This window comes from Nicotiana tabacum, chromosome 7 (assembly GCF_000715075.1).
Source record: "Nicotiana tabacum cultivar K326 chromosome 7, ASM71507v2, whole genome shotgun sequence".
Taxonomy (NCBI): Eukaryota; Viridiplantae; Streptophyta; class Magnoliopsida; order Solanales; family Solanaceae; genus Nicotiana; species Nicotiana tabacum.
This window is the reverse complement of record NC_134086.1, coordinates 179632188-179646651: the sequence shown is the minus strand read 5'-3', so window position 1 is coordinate 179646651 and position 14464 is coordinate 179632188. Positions and strand designations below refer to the sequence as shown.

The following is a 14464-nucleotide window of genomic DNA, read 5'->3' as shown; positions in this document are numbered from 1 at the left end:
GCGGATACATTCAGATGAACATCGCAGGGTCGTGATGAAGATTTTGAATGAGGCACATGTTCCTGATAAGATCACAGTAAATCACTTGAATAAAATAGCTAGCAAGATCTTCGAAGTAAACAGGATCACTTTCTCAGACGATGAACTTCCTATGGAGGGTACAAAATGCAATCGAGCTCTTTATCTCACGGTGAAGTGCAAAGATTCTGTTGTCTCAAGAATTTTTGTTAACAATGGCTCTAGTGCAAATATTTGTCCCCTGTCTACTCTGCAAAAACTGAAGATTGGCACCGAAAGAATCCACTTGAACAGTATGTGTGTTCGAGGCTTTGATGGGGGAGGTAAAGATTCTGTTGGAGATATAATGCTCGAATTGTCGATAGGTCCAGTTGAGTTTACCATGGAATTCCAAGTGTTAGATGTGGTTGTCTCCTACAATCTGTTGTTGGGCAGGCCCTGGATACATACTGCTGAGGCAGTCCCATCTTCTCTGTACCAAATGGTGAAGTTTGAATGGGACAGGCAGGAAATAGTTATGCACGGTGATGAGGACCTGTCAACTCCTAATGACACAATTGTTTCGTTTATCGAAGCTGAAGATAATAAGGGACCTTGGGTCTATCAGACTTTCGAAACAGTGTCTGTTGAGAAAATATCTGAAGGAAAATGCATTCCGGGCCCTAAGCTATCTTCCGCATCCGTCATGGTTGCGAATAAAATGTTGAAGAATGGTTTTGTGCCGGGCAAGGGTCTGGGCACATCTTTACAGGGTATTGTACATCCAGTGCACCCCAGTGGGAATCCTGGCACATTTGGTTTGGGATTCATGCCCACAGAGAAGGATGTGAAAATGGTTAAAAATCTAAAACAGAAGGTATGGTCGCTCCCCAAGCCCGTCCCACACATCTCTAAGTCTTTTGTCAAGCCAGGGACCGAAAAACCTCCAACCTCCTCAATCCCAAAACCTGTGGTCGATGTTGATGAAGAGCTGATTAAGAGGTTCCAAAATCTGTTCGATGACGTCAATATGGTAGAAGTTGGTGAAGGCTTTAGTAAAGCAGATGTGCAGCTCGTTGGCCCAAACGTGAAGCTTAGCAATTGGGAAGCTACTCCTCTCCCCACCAAGAAGGAGTTTTGGTAGTTTGCTTTGTTTTCCTTTCTGTTATCTGGGTTATTCCAGGGTTATAATCCAGATTTTTAGTTTTTGCTTATTTTTATGTTCAAACCCTTCTATCCCTTTATTTTCAATGAAATGCAATTTCCCGTTTTCCGTTATTCCTAATAGTGTTCTATTTTGTTCTTTTTTCTTTTCTACAGTTCTTTTTATGCTAGTTGCAATGATATGACATGCATGAAAAATGTTCAGCCGAGTCTTAAAAGCCAATCTAATTCTGAAATAATAATCCAAGAAGTAGAATATGATGATGAAATAGAATATGAAGAAGAAGCAGCATTTGAGGAAATCAGTAACGAGCTAAAACAATTTGAAGAAAAACCAAAGCCTAATTTGAGTGAAACTAAAGCAATCAATTTAGAGGACCAGTATGATGTTAGGGAAACCAAGATAAGTGTGTATTTAGAACCGCAAGTTAAGGATGAAATAATCAAAACATTATTTGAGTACAAAGATGTCTTTGCATGGTCATATGACGATATGCCAGGCTTGAGCACTGATCTGGTAGTTCATAAATTGCCAACTGATCCAGCATTCCCTCCTGTTAAGCAAAAGTTGCGAAAGTTCAAGACTGATATGAGTGTGAAGATCAAAGAAGAAATCACAAAGCAGCTTACTGCAAAGGTCATTCGGGTCACTCGATATCCCACTTGGTTAGCCAATGTTGTGCCAGTACCAAAGAAAGATGGTAAGACCAGGGTATGTGTTGATTACTGTGATCTTCACAAAAGCCCAAAGGATAATTTTCCGTTGCCGAACATTCACATTTTGATCGATAATTGTGCCAAGCATGAGATTGAGTCTTTTGTAGATTGTTACGCAGGATATCACCAGATCTTGATGGATGAGGAAGATGCAGAAAAGACAGCGTTCATCATGCCATGGGTGACATATTGCTACCGAGTAATGCCATTCGGTCTGAAGAATACTAGGACAACATATATAAGGGCGATGACCACCATATTTCACGACATGATACACAAGGAGATTGAGGTTTATGTAGATGATGTGATCATAAAGTCAAAGAAGCGGTCTGACCATGTTAGGGACTTGAGGAAGTTTTTCCAAAGGCTCTGCAGGTACAACCTCAAGCTCAATCCGGAAAAATGTGCATTTGGTGTCCCCTCTGGGAAACAGCTGGGATTCGTGGTCAGTAGACGTGGTATTGAGTTGGATCCGTCGAAGATCAAAGCCATTCAAGAGTTACCGCCGCCAAAGAACAAAACAGAGGTGATGAGCCTACTTGGAAGGTTAAATTACATCAACAGGTTTATTGCTTAACTCACTGTGAGCACGTGATTTTTGCTTCACGGAAATTACTCCAAAAGAAATCGAAAAATAAAGCAAGTTGCCTTCGGGTACAATTTTGAGAATTTGTGTGACATTTTGGGTAATTATTTTGTCCGTAAACGTTTACCTTGCTGTAGTTAATTAAAAAAAATACAAAAATACATATTGCATGCATATTTAGGATTTAATTGTGCATTTAGGAATTAATTAAGCCATAATTTGGTTTTTAAAAAAAAATCACAAAAATATGCATTTTTCATTCTATTTGTTGTCATTGTGTGATTTTATTTTAATTAAATGTTTTAATTTGTGTGTTAATTGTTGTTAAGTGTTAATTAATATTTGTGTAGTTTAATTTTGGTTTTACAATTTAATTAGAAATTTTGTTTAAATTAGAAATCAAAATAAGAAAAACAAAAGGTTGAAAAAATAAAGGAAAACTGGATTGGGCTGGAATTTTAAGACCAAAAATCAAGCCCAATTCATTTTAAATAACCCAGTCCACATCGACCTGGTCTCACAGACGGTGAAACGACGCCGTATTGGTATCCCCATTCTAAGCCATTGATTGATTCAAATGAATGGCCCAGATCAGGCCATTCACTTACCCAAACGACGCCGTATAGGGCCATCTAATCTCAACCGTTAACCCAATCCCATCCAACGGCCTCAAGTCATCCCCAAATGCCCGACCCATTTAACCCCCGGACCAACCTGATCTCCTTTTAAGTAGAACGATACCGTTTTACACTAGCCAAGGGATCCTGGCCATTGATCACTCTCTATCCAACGGCCAGGATCAATTCTTCTAAGCCGTATATAAGCCTACCCCTTTACCCTGCCCCTTATCCGAGCACCCCCCTTCCGTCGTCTCTCTCAGAGACGAACCAAACATACCCATTTTCAAACCTAGCCGCCACCCCTCACTCTTGCCCCGGCAACCACGACGTCAATGACCACCAAAATAACACCCCTGATACACCCAACCACCCTGAACACGAATCCGTTAGCATCTTGCCTCGAATCATTCCCCATCGTCTCGAATCTTCGTCTGAAGATTCGAGCAAAACCCTAATCTATCCCGATCCACCCCAAATTCACACTAGTTAATCCCCCGACCTCCCTCGTGACCAAACCAAGCCTGGTTTGGTTCAAATCTAACCAGAAAAGCTCGAACCCCTAATCTGAGCCCCAAGAACCCTAGAACTCAAATCCATAGGGGTCTGTCCAAATCAACAAAGGATTGGGATCTAATAGACCTTAATCGAGGTGTTCTCAGTTGAGAACACTTCTATTAAAGTCCGTACGACCTCAAATGATCGAGTCTGGTTCAAGCCTGGGTCGTTTTATTTTTTGAGCTTCCAAGATAAGGTTCTCTTTCCCTTCTGTTCTTGTTTGAATTCTATTTTGTGTTCGTTAGCATGTCTAGTTAATTTGTTGATTTTTCTGCTATTTTTCTGCCAATTCTCTCTGTCTTCATAAGAACTTTTATTTGGTCGACTCCTCTGCTGACCATTGTTAAATACGTGTGGTAAGATACGTATTCGATTTGATTAATATCGTCGAGTGGTTAATTCATGTAGGTTCCCTGTTTTGTGCAAAGCCGCTGAAATCATTTGGTGGCCTGTTTAGTTTTATTTGTTTATAGATTAATTGTTATATGTTATAGCTAGTATAGTTGATTGCGTAAATGTCGCCGTTTAGTTTTTCAGGTTTGAATGTTAGAATAATCCGATTCATACTGCTTCACATTTTGATCGAATCATTGTTTGAATTTAGTTGTGAATTGGTTATAGCTGTAGTACATTAGAGAGCAGTTAGAAATCAGTTGTTAGGGCAGTAGTTTAGATTCCCAGAGGGGTATTTTGGGATGTTAGAAGCCTAAAAATTGTTCAGTTTTAATGGTATGTCAGTATAATACTAATATACCACTAAACTAATGAATAAAATAGGGATTAATGGTGGGAGTGATAATGTGTTAAGTGCCTTTATTGGCTGGAAATCAGAAATAGCATGGGCTTTTAATAATGAAGTGAAGAGCTGACACTATTTTAAAAAAAAATTGAGGTGGAAATCAGAATATCATGGGCTGAATGATAAAAGGGGATTAAGGAGTGCACATGGGAAAGAATATACAGGCTGAAAAAGCTAAAGTTTGAATAAAAAAGGGGGTTGACTGGTCTTTTAAACACACTTCTTTGTTATAAATAGGAGACTGAGGACAGAAAAGGGGGACTGAATTTTGAGCCTGTATTTATAAAATAAATATGGCAATAAGCTCTATCATAGTGAAAAACAATACATCTTTATCAATTACGCGGTAAAAATATCAACTGGGATGGACCAAGTCACAATCCCCAATAGTAAATGACCTCGTGCTCGTCATACAACGCGTGTCTCATCTCAACATAGCAGTATGTTGTGCAATCCGGGGTTTCAAACCCTCAGTGCATCATTTAAAATCATTACTCGCCTCAAGACGGCCAAAAGACTACTCCGCGATGCCCTTGCCTTTCGAATTTGCTTCTTCGCGCGTCGAATCTGGCCAAAACCACAATGAACACATTACAATAGGCTAAGAGAATATAACCCAATCGAAAAGACTCAAAAAATATTGAAAATCACGAAATTTGCAAAACCCGAGCCCCGGGCCCACTTCTCGAAAAATTACGAAACTCACATCACCGGATTCCTCGTCTCGCCACGAGTCCGTACATATCAAATTTACCAAAATCAAAGTTCAAATGGCCCCTCAAATCTTCATTTAATTCTCTTAAGTTTCAAGCCCTAAACCACCATTTTTGTCCATAAATTACTTGAGTTTTCAGCTCTAATCCATGTATTCAACTTGGAAATAAGTAGAAACAACTCACCTTTGATGCTTGATGAAATCCCCCTTGAAATTCTCTCCAAAATAATTCAAGCCAAATGAAAGAAATGAAAGAAATAAGCCAAATCCGTGTTTTAAAGAATCTGTCCGTGCTTCGTCGAGTTGTACCTCGCACTTGTGCTATACAAGTTGTACATCCTATTAAAATTTTTCCTTGTCGGATACCTTCTGCTTAAACACCCATAACGTCTTGTATAAATATCCAAATGACAAATGGTTTGAAGATTTAAAAACTAGACTCGAATATCTTTAATTTGATAGGTTGTACACCATATAACTCTTTATATATCCCGAGATATGAGCTTCTAAAGTGCATCCGTAAATTCTGTCAAAATCGCTCTACCAGCCATTTTCGATCCATCATAACTTTCTGAGATAATATCCAAATCACAAATGGTTTAACTTTCTGAAAATTATAATGTAAGGACTACAACTTTCGTGTTTTGTAATTTTTTTGATTTCTTATAGATTACAAGATATGAGCTTCCAAACTGGACACCTCGCGCCTGAAATTTTCTGGGCACAGCAGAAGCCTAAAAATTTTTGCAATTTTTTTCAAAGATGAAATAGTCCGTTTAACCACCCAAAACTCACCCGAGGCCAGTGGGACCTCAACCAATCATGCCAACATATCCCATAACATCGTTCAAACTTATTTCAACCTTCGTAACACTCAAAACAATATCACAACAACAAATTCGCATCGGATTCAAATCTATGAACTTTGAAACTTCTAACTTCCACATCCGATGCCGAAATACGTCAAAACTAGTCTGAATGACCTCAAATTTTGCATACAAGTCCAAAATGACATAACGAAGCTACATCAACTCTCGAAATTCCATTCCGACCCTCGAATCAAAATCTCACCTATCAACCGGAATTCACCAAAATACTAACTTTGCCAATTCAAGCTTAATTCTACACCGGTCATCACAAAAATATTTCGGACATACGCCCAAGTCCGAGATCATCATACGAACATACTGGAACTTTCAGATCCCAATTCTGAGGTCGTTTACTCAAAATTCCAATCTTAGTTCATTTCTTCAATTTTAAGCTTTCAAAATGAGAATTTCCATTTAGATTTGACTCCAAACTTCCTGAATTTTAATTCTGACCAGACACACAAGTCAATATACCTGAGATGAAGCTGCTCATGGCCTCAAACTGCTGAATGACGCGCCGGAGCTCAAAACGACCGATCGGGTCGTTACATACAGTTTCAAGTTTTAGCAGTCAGGCTCCCACCTGGATAACGATGGAATACAGTTTCAAGTTTTAGCAATCAGGCGCCCACCTGAATAACGAGGGAATACAGTTTCAAATTTTAGCAATCAGGCTCTCACCTGGATAACGAGGGAATACAGTTCAAGTTTTAGCAATCAGGCTCCCACCTGGATAACGAGGGAATACAATTTCAAGTTTTAGCAATCAGGCACCCACCTGGATAACGAGAGATTACAGTTTCAAGTTTTAGCAATTAGGCGCCCACATGGATAACGAGGGAATACAGTTTCAAGTTTTAGCAATCAGGCTCCCACCTGGATAACGAGGGAATACAGTTTCAAGTTTTAGCAATCAGGCTCCCACCTAGATAACGAGGGAATACAGTTCAAGTTTTGGTAATCAGGCGCCCACCTGGAGAACGAGAGAATTCATTTCAGAGTTACTTCAATTCGCAAACTTAAGAAGCATCAGGAGCCCGCCTGAAGAATAGGGTCCATTTTTTCCGGTTTCATATTGAAGATCGAGTAGAGATTCAAGGAATATTCAAGACAAGAAGTAGATAGGATCTTGTATTTTTCTTTTACTTTTGCTGGAATTTTTCCTTTTATTTTCGATGTAATGGCAGGAAGCACGGACCGGAACCTCGACGACACCTCGACCGACTCTCTACCTCGGCATACTCCATCATCTCACGCACTTCTGAACTACACGTGGCTTGATTCCTTTATAGCCAAGGATATGTAGGCATATCAGATACCAGGGCTCGGTCACACTCTCTTCCTTTTTCTTAGTTTTTGGTTTCTTCAAATAAGGGTCGGGTCAAAAACCCGTCTAGTCGTTCTTTGTCTAAAAACTCTTCGTGTTTCCATTCAAAGAAGGGCAGCTGTAGACATGTGATTTTTGACCCTCCCCAAAATTTTGCATATTTTAGCATTTATATATTTATTTTAGGTCTAATATTGCTATTTTGGCTATTTTTAAACTTGTTTACCTTATTTTATCTTAAAAACTAAAAGAAAACTACAAAAAATATTTTCTTTATTTTAGATTATTGATATTTTGTTTAGTTAGTTTTATTTTATTTTATTTTATCTTACAAAGGATCAAAAAGAAAAGTTTCAAAAATATTTTTACTTGGTTTAATGTAATATTAAGTTATAAGTATTTAGTAAATACCGAGTATTATTTAGATTTCTCTAATATAATTATTTTATTTCTCTTTCTAATATTACTTATTATAGATAACTAGTATTTTTGTGTAGTAATTTTATATTACCATTAATGAAAAAAAAAAAGAACAAACCAAATAAAGCAAAACAAAAGGAAAAGGAAGCAAGGAGGCAAAGAACGGATGAAGCAAAAGCAAAGGCAAGAAAGGAAATTTAAGTGATCCCTTCCCTTATTTTTTGCCTTCATACCCACGTGCTTTTTTTTATTTATTTAATTTTTGCCAATGACCTATTGCCACATAATCACATTCACATGCACATTAACAGATTTTGGTTTTAATTCTTATTCCCCTCCTATTTTCATATGCACAGTCCAGGTAATGCAAAGGATTGATCTTTTTCAATTGAGGGGGACCACACATTTTATTTCTCGAGGATTCTTTTCTTTGCCCCCAAGCATAATTCTCACCCCTTGGACTTATATAATACGGGCATCTAATACACCCAAAAGGGGGAGAGAGAAAAAAAGTGATGAGGAACGGCACAAATAGAGGGAGGAACGGAACAGTAGCAAGACACAGTAGGAGCAAAAATCCCTAACGCCGCATAAGTCCTCTTCCATACCAAGACTCCAACACCTAGAAACATATTTAAACACTCATATTCTCACTTGATTTCCTTCTTTTTCCATAGCCACACAAGTACTAACTTGAGGTCATGTAAAGCAAAAACAAAGCTCCGTCACATTTTATTTTTGCCGGCAACGAGTATCGCTCTCTCACCATAACTGCCGGAAAACCATAGTCCATTTCTTAGCGTCTCGGCAAATCGTTGTTCGAGGTTCCATCTTGATTGGTTTCCATTCGAGGTTTGGTTTGAAGTTGGTCAGTGGAGGTTCGAGGTTGCCGACGAGAATCGTGGTCCAGGTCCCGTCACCAGTTTTCTAGTTTTGCTTCAAATAACCTTTTGAAACTGCTGTATTATTTGGCTCGTAGCTATGCCATTCATCTAATTTTCAGAAGAGTTTCGACTCGACATTGAGGTCCAATTCTTACTCTGCTCTTTGAATGCTTATCATGTGATTCTTGTGAATGTTGGATGAAGATGAATGCACAATTGATTTCAGGTAAATGTGATACGAATGGGGTCTAGGGGCTAATCTAGTTAACTTGTGTGGGCTATTATCCTAGTAACATTTGGGCTGAATTTATTAAGAAAGGTTAAGAGCCACAAATTGATGAAAGAATCTCTGCTGCCATAAAGTTAATGGGTTTTGTTAGAAAGAGTTAAAAGATGGTTTTTGGAGATAATTTGTGTTGCTATTATTCTCATTTCAATAATCGATTCGCTAGTAGAATGATTAGGCCGTCATCACTTAGGTAGGAAATATTAGGACGTTTTGTTCATTTTGAGGTGAGATGTCATTCCCTTAGTTAAATTTATCAGGGGAATGCCCTGAAGGATTTGTATATTTTTTATTCCGGGGAATGCCCTGTAGTATTCTGTAATTGGAAGTCGTGACGAACATCGTTGAAGAAGTAGCGTAATTTAGAACTTTCATTTTCCTTCTTTTAATTTTCTTTCATTTAGATGGGGACGACCTCGAGCCTCTTTGGTATTTGTTTTCCTTTTCTGTGATTTTACCTCAATTTGAATGCTTTAAAAATCAACTAGATCGAGTACGTAATTGTGACCTTCACGGGACTTGGGGAGTGCCTAACACCTTCTCCCCTAGTCAAATGAATCCCCATACCCAAATCTCTAGTACAGACTTAGTTTTGGAGTCTCAAGTGTTTTGAAAGGAAAAAATTACTTTTAGAAAAACGGTGACCTGACACACCGAAATCAAATATCAGGTGGCGACTCTGAGTTATTTCCTTTTGAACGCAATTTTGTCACTTTTGAAATTGAAAAACCCTTTCGAACTATGCGAAATCTTTTTATTAATTAAGAGGGTTAAGTGAGGTTTGTTTTGAAAAAATGGGTGTGACAATTAGGTGTAGTGCTATCATGAGTATTAGCTAGAGGTACTTGGCGAGGAGGAGGAGAGCCTTGAGGGCTATCTGAAAGACTAACCTGCGGTACAGGAAATATAGGCACTAGCAAAACTGGAGTCATCAAATTTTGATTTGTAGTGTTTAGTGGAAAATAGGGAGACGTCTCAAAGAAGGTTACATCCGCAGAGATCAAATATCTTTTGGATCATAGCATTTATAACCTTTCTGGTAACGAGAGTATCCAAGAAAGACACACTTAATTGACTTTGGTTGGAGTTTGTCATTTCCAGGATTGTGATCATGAACAAAGCAAGTACATCCAAACACTCTTAAAGGTAAATGATAGGGATTTTGACCTGGAAAGAGAATTGAGTGAGGATTTTGATGTTGCAACACAGAAGAAGGCATCCTATTGATTAGATACCAAGCAGTGAGAACAGCATCTCCCCAAAAACGAAGAGGAACGTGATGGTGTATAAGTAAGGCACGAGCAGTTTCAATGAGATGCCGATTTTTACGTTCGGTGACTCCATTTTGTTGAGGAGTATATGCACAATAAGTCTGATGAGTGATTCCTTGAGATGACATGAAACTAGTGAAGGGGGATGATAAATACTCTTTTGCTTTGTCACTACGTAATACCTTTACTGAAACACCAAATTGATTATTTACCTCAACGCAAAAGTTTTGAAAAATAGAAAACAATTCAGAACGATTTTTCATTAGAAATACCCATGTGCAACGGGAGAAGTCATCAATAAAGGTAATAAAATACTGAAATTCCAAACTTGAAACAACATGACTAGGACCACAAACATCTGAGTGAACAATGTCAAACATAGATGAAGCCCTATTATTGACTCTTTTAGGAAACGAAGTGCGAGTGTGTTTCCCAAGCTGACAAGATTCACATTCAAAAGAAGACAATGTGGAAAGATTAGGAATTAGTTTTTGAAGCTTTGCAAGACTCGGGTGGCCTAAACGACTGTGGAGTAGTCAGGTGACTCAACTGAAGTGAAGGCAATTGGTGGTTGTGATCTGGACATATGATCGAGTCCCTGTGACTCATATCCTGTTCCAATCGTCTTCCCCGTTCTCCAGTCCTGCACAACAACAGAGTTAGCAAAAAAAGTGACAGAACAATTAAGATTTTTGGTTAATTTACTAATGGAAATCAAATTGAATGGGCATTCTGGAGAAAATAAAACTGAGTTTAAAGAGATAGAGGGAAGAAGTTGCATTTCTCCTATTCCTTTTACTGCAGTTCGCAAGCCATTAGCAAGGGTAACCGCAGAGATGGTTGGGGGCGGAATAAGGTTTGAAAAAAGATTCTGATTACCGGAGATATGGTCAGATGCACCAGAGTCCAGTATCCATGAGCAATTGGGTGAAGACCTACTTAGACAAGCAAAGAAATTACCAGTTTTTGAGGTGCCAGATGAGAGTGATTGTCGTTTAGCCGCTTGATATTGCAGGTAATCACTATAATCCACTCCAGATAAAGTAATAAAATCAGCATCTTGATCATCTGTTTCACCACCATTTTGAACCATGTAGCCTGTACTGCGATTGTTTGTACGTGATGGTCGACCATGTAGTTTCCAACAAGTTTGGCGAGTATGGCCTGGCTTGTTGCAATAATTGCAGTAGGGTCTGGTGCTTTTACATTTTCCCTTTGAGAGACATTTTGTTCCTGTGGATTTTCATTTTGCACAGCTAATACAAATGTCTTCACTTTATTAGTATCAAGTGTTTCTGTTCCAATACACAATAGTCGAGCTGAAACCTCAACTAATGAAGGAACTATTGAGCTTGCCAAGATCTGATCCTTTACAAGGCTGAGATCAGATCGAAGTCCTTTCAGTGCCAAAACCATAAAGAACATATCTCTTTGTTGCTCCTGGGTTGTGACACTTGCAGTAAATGGCATGAGTGAGTCAAATTGATCTTTCAAGGTATCTATTTGTCCTAAATAACTCGTCATATCTTGATTGTTCTGCTGAAGTTGGACTAAATCCGAAACTACTTTGTATATTCGTTGTATATCATTCGTATACAAAGCATTAGCTTTAGTCCCAAACTTTATAGCAAGTTTTACAAGATTGAAACAAGTTGAGTAATTTAGGATCCAAAAAGTTCCATAAAAGATTACATAATTGTGCATCAATTCGAGTCCACTTAGTCTTCTCACTAGTGCCAATTTCACTAGCATTTTTTACTAAGTGATCCTCATATCCCTGTCCCAGGAACCACATATCAACTGAAGAAGACCACGGTGAGTAATTATTACCACCTTGTAATTTAACAGTAGTAATAGTGGAAGGATTTGAAATTGAAGAGAAAAATGGTTTGACTTCTTCTGTTGTGGATGCCTCACCTGTCTGTGAAGAATTATCTTCCGTCGACATTTTGAGATTCTAATTCCGGAAAGATCAAATAGGTAAAAATAATATGTTGCAAATAGCTTCCACTAGAATCCAGAATAAGCCAAAGTAATGGTTTGATGTAGAGGAAAAACGGATATCAATAGTGAACTTTGTGAAAAAAGCAATAAATAGGTGGGACAAAATAAAGAGGTGGGACAATAAAGTGGACTTGAATTAGCTTTAACGAAAAGCTTATCATAAACCCAATTACTTTGCTCCTCTCTCAAAATACAAGACCCAACAACTCTTATTCCTATATCATTACAACTTCAATAACAACAACAAGAAGCAAAAGTAGAGAAATTTCTTACTGTGTTGCAAAAATGGCAAGATTATTGCCTTTGTTTCTGAACTCAAGATTGTGGAAACAAGATCTGGCCGGGAAAGGAGACTACTAATGAAGTCAGGGGTCAGAGGGTAACAAGATCTGACCCGGAGTAGTGACTGCCGGAAAAAGCAGCCGAAGAGGCTCTACCGAGATCGTAGAGGCTCTGATACCATGTGAATGATGTAAGTGTATTTCGCTTCATGCTTAAATGGTAAATTACATCGAGAATATATACACAAAAGCTAGACACATAAGTCAATAATGCATTTCTGAGATCACACTTTCTACCTACAATATTTGACTATCTATCCGACATACAATCTTATATTTGAAATACTCTCTGACAATATCTAACAAGGTGCATAAACCCGGTGAAGGCTTTCTTCTGAGTCTCTTCGCAACAATTCTTTCACCTTTGGTAAATATTTATGAGTAGCTTCCTAAATTTTGAAATATCTTGTTGAATAGCTTCCTGTCACAGAACTCACATGCCATACTAATTAGTCGATTTCACTATCATATTTTACAGAGGTGGGCCTTCTCAAAATTTGTCGAAAGCCATATAAAACACAAACTGGGGCTTGCAAAATATGGAATGGTGCCGGATCATAGTTTCCTAAAAGAATTGAGTTCATGTTCAGTTTCTAAACTGCCAGAGGGCTTCTACGACAGGGTTGAGGAAGGAAGTATCAAGCTCATCAAGAATAAAGCAGAGAATTTTGGATCCTCTAAAGAAGGTATCTTGCTCGAGGGTCAGGCTGAACCAATAAAATCCAACTTAGTCATACTCGCTACTGGCTTCAATGGAATTGATAAGCTCAAACACATTTTTGAATCACCAAAATTTCAGGAATTCTTAGCCGACTCAGATGAATATTCTGCACTTCTCCTCTACAGGTGAGTAATAAATTAAATTAAAAAGGCTTGTGCAGCGGTAATTAGAATTCTTATGCGAGCGAAAATAATGATCGATATATTTTCAGGGAATGCATTCATCCCCGAATACCACAACTGGCAATAATTGGATACTCAGAAAGCGTATCAAATCTATACACCTCGGAAATAAAGTGTCGTTGGCTGGCAGAGCTTCTCGACGAAAAATTTAAGGTACCTAACATTAAGATAATGGAGAAAGACATAGCAGAGATACTCATATATGAACAACTACAAGAGATCATGCATCGCTGCGTTGCATATTTGGTACAATGACCAATTGTGCAGAGACATGGGATGGAATCCAAAAAGGAAAAAGGGTCTTTTAGCTGAGTGGTTCGATCCTTATGGACCAATGGATTACGCCGGCTTACATTCGTATATCAGGGCCTCCTCTCCCAGTTTCAGAGAGGTCTCCTTTTTTCTGTTCTCGTTTGTATTCAAAATCCTACTGTACTTTTCTTCTTTTCCTTCGTGTTGATGCCCGGGTACACTCTTTTATCATTGCCTTCACAAAATAAGCTTGTGATCGATCCATCTTTGAAAACCCTTAATTTAGTAGCTTGACGGTCATACTGGCTCAGCTTTATGAATCTCTACTGAATGATAATTAATACGTAGTTTGAGTTATCATATGAAAAGTCACCTGTGAGGTTTCACTATAACAATTTTGGGATGATCATTGAGGGTTAGCATAGACATCAAAACATTAAAAAAGTTGCGACACTTTTCGTCTAAATTCCTTTGAAGTTGCCAGACTTATATGCGTCCAAGTTTGGGATAGGTAATTTTGGAGTTCAATTGTTAGGCCCAGTGTAATTGCAATTTGTAACTAGTTAGGAGTTACAAGGTTAGGACGTCTCAACACAAATGTTGCTATCAATTACCCAAAAGAGTGATTTAGCTTAAATAAAGTTAAGATTAAGCTAGAATTTCAGCAGAGACAAAAAACGTTAAATGATTTCTTCCAATTTAATATGCCTAAGTTTTGTTGGACATAATTATTTCTATTGACTATTGAGGTGAG

At 38.2% G+C, this 14464-nt stretch overlaps 1 non-coding gene across 2 annotated transcripts; it reads left to right on the top strand.

The window, feature by feature from the left end:
* The first annotated feature begins 7817 nt into the window (after nt 1–7817).
* LOC107807612 (uncharacterized) lies at nt 7818–14103 on the top strand. Of its 2 annotated transcripts, none has more exons than XR_012693716.1 (3): nt 7818–12686; nt 13034–13401; nt 13488–14103. It is a non-coding gene; the product is annotated as an uncharacterized LOC107807612 (transcript). The 2 variants fall into 2 exon arrangements; XR_012693717.1 differs by lacking the exon at nt 7818–12686 and adding an exon at nt 12701–12922.
* The last annotated feature ends 361 nt before the right edge of the window (nt 14104–14464 follow it).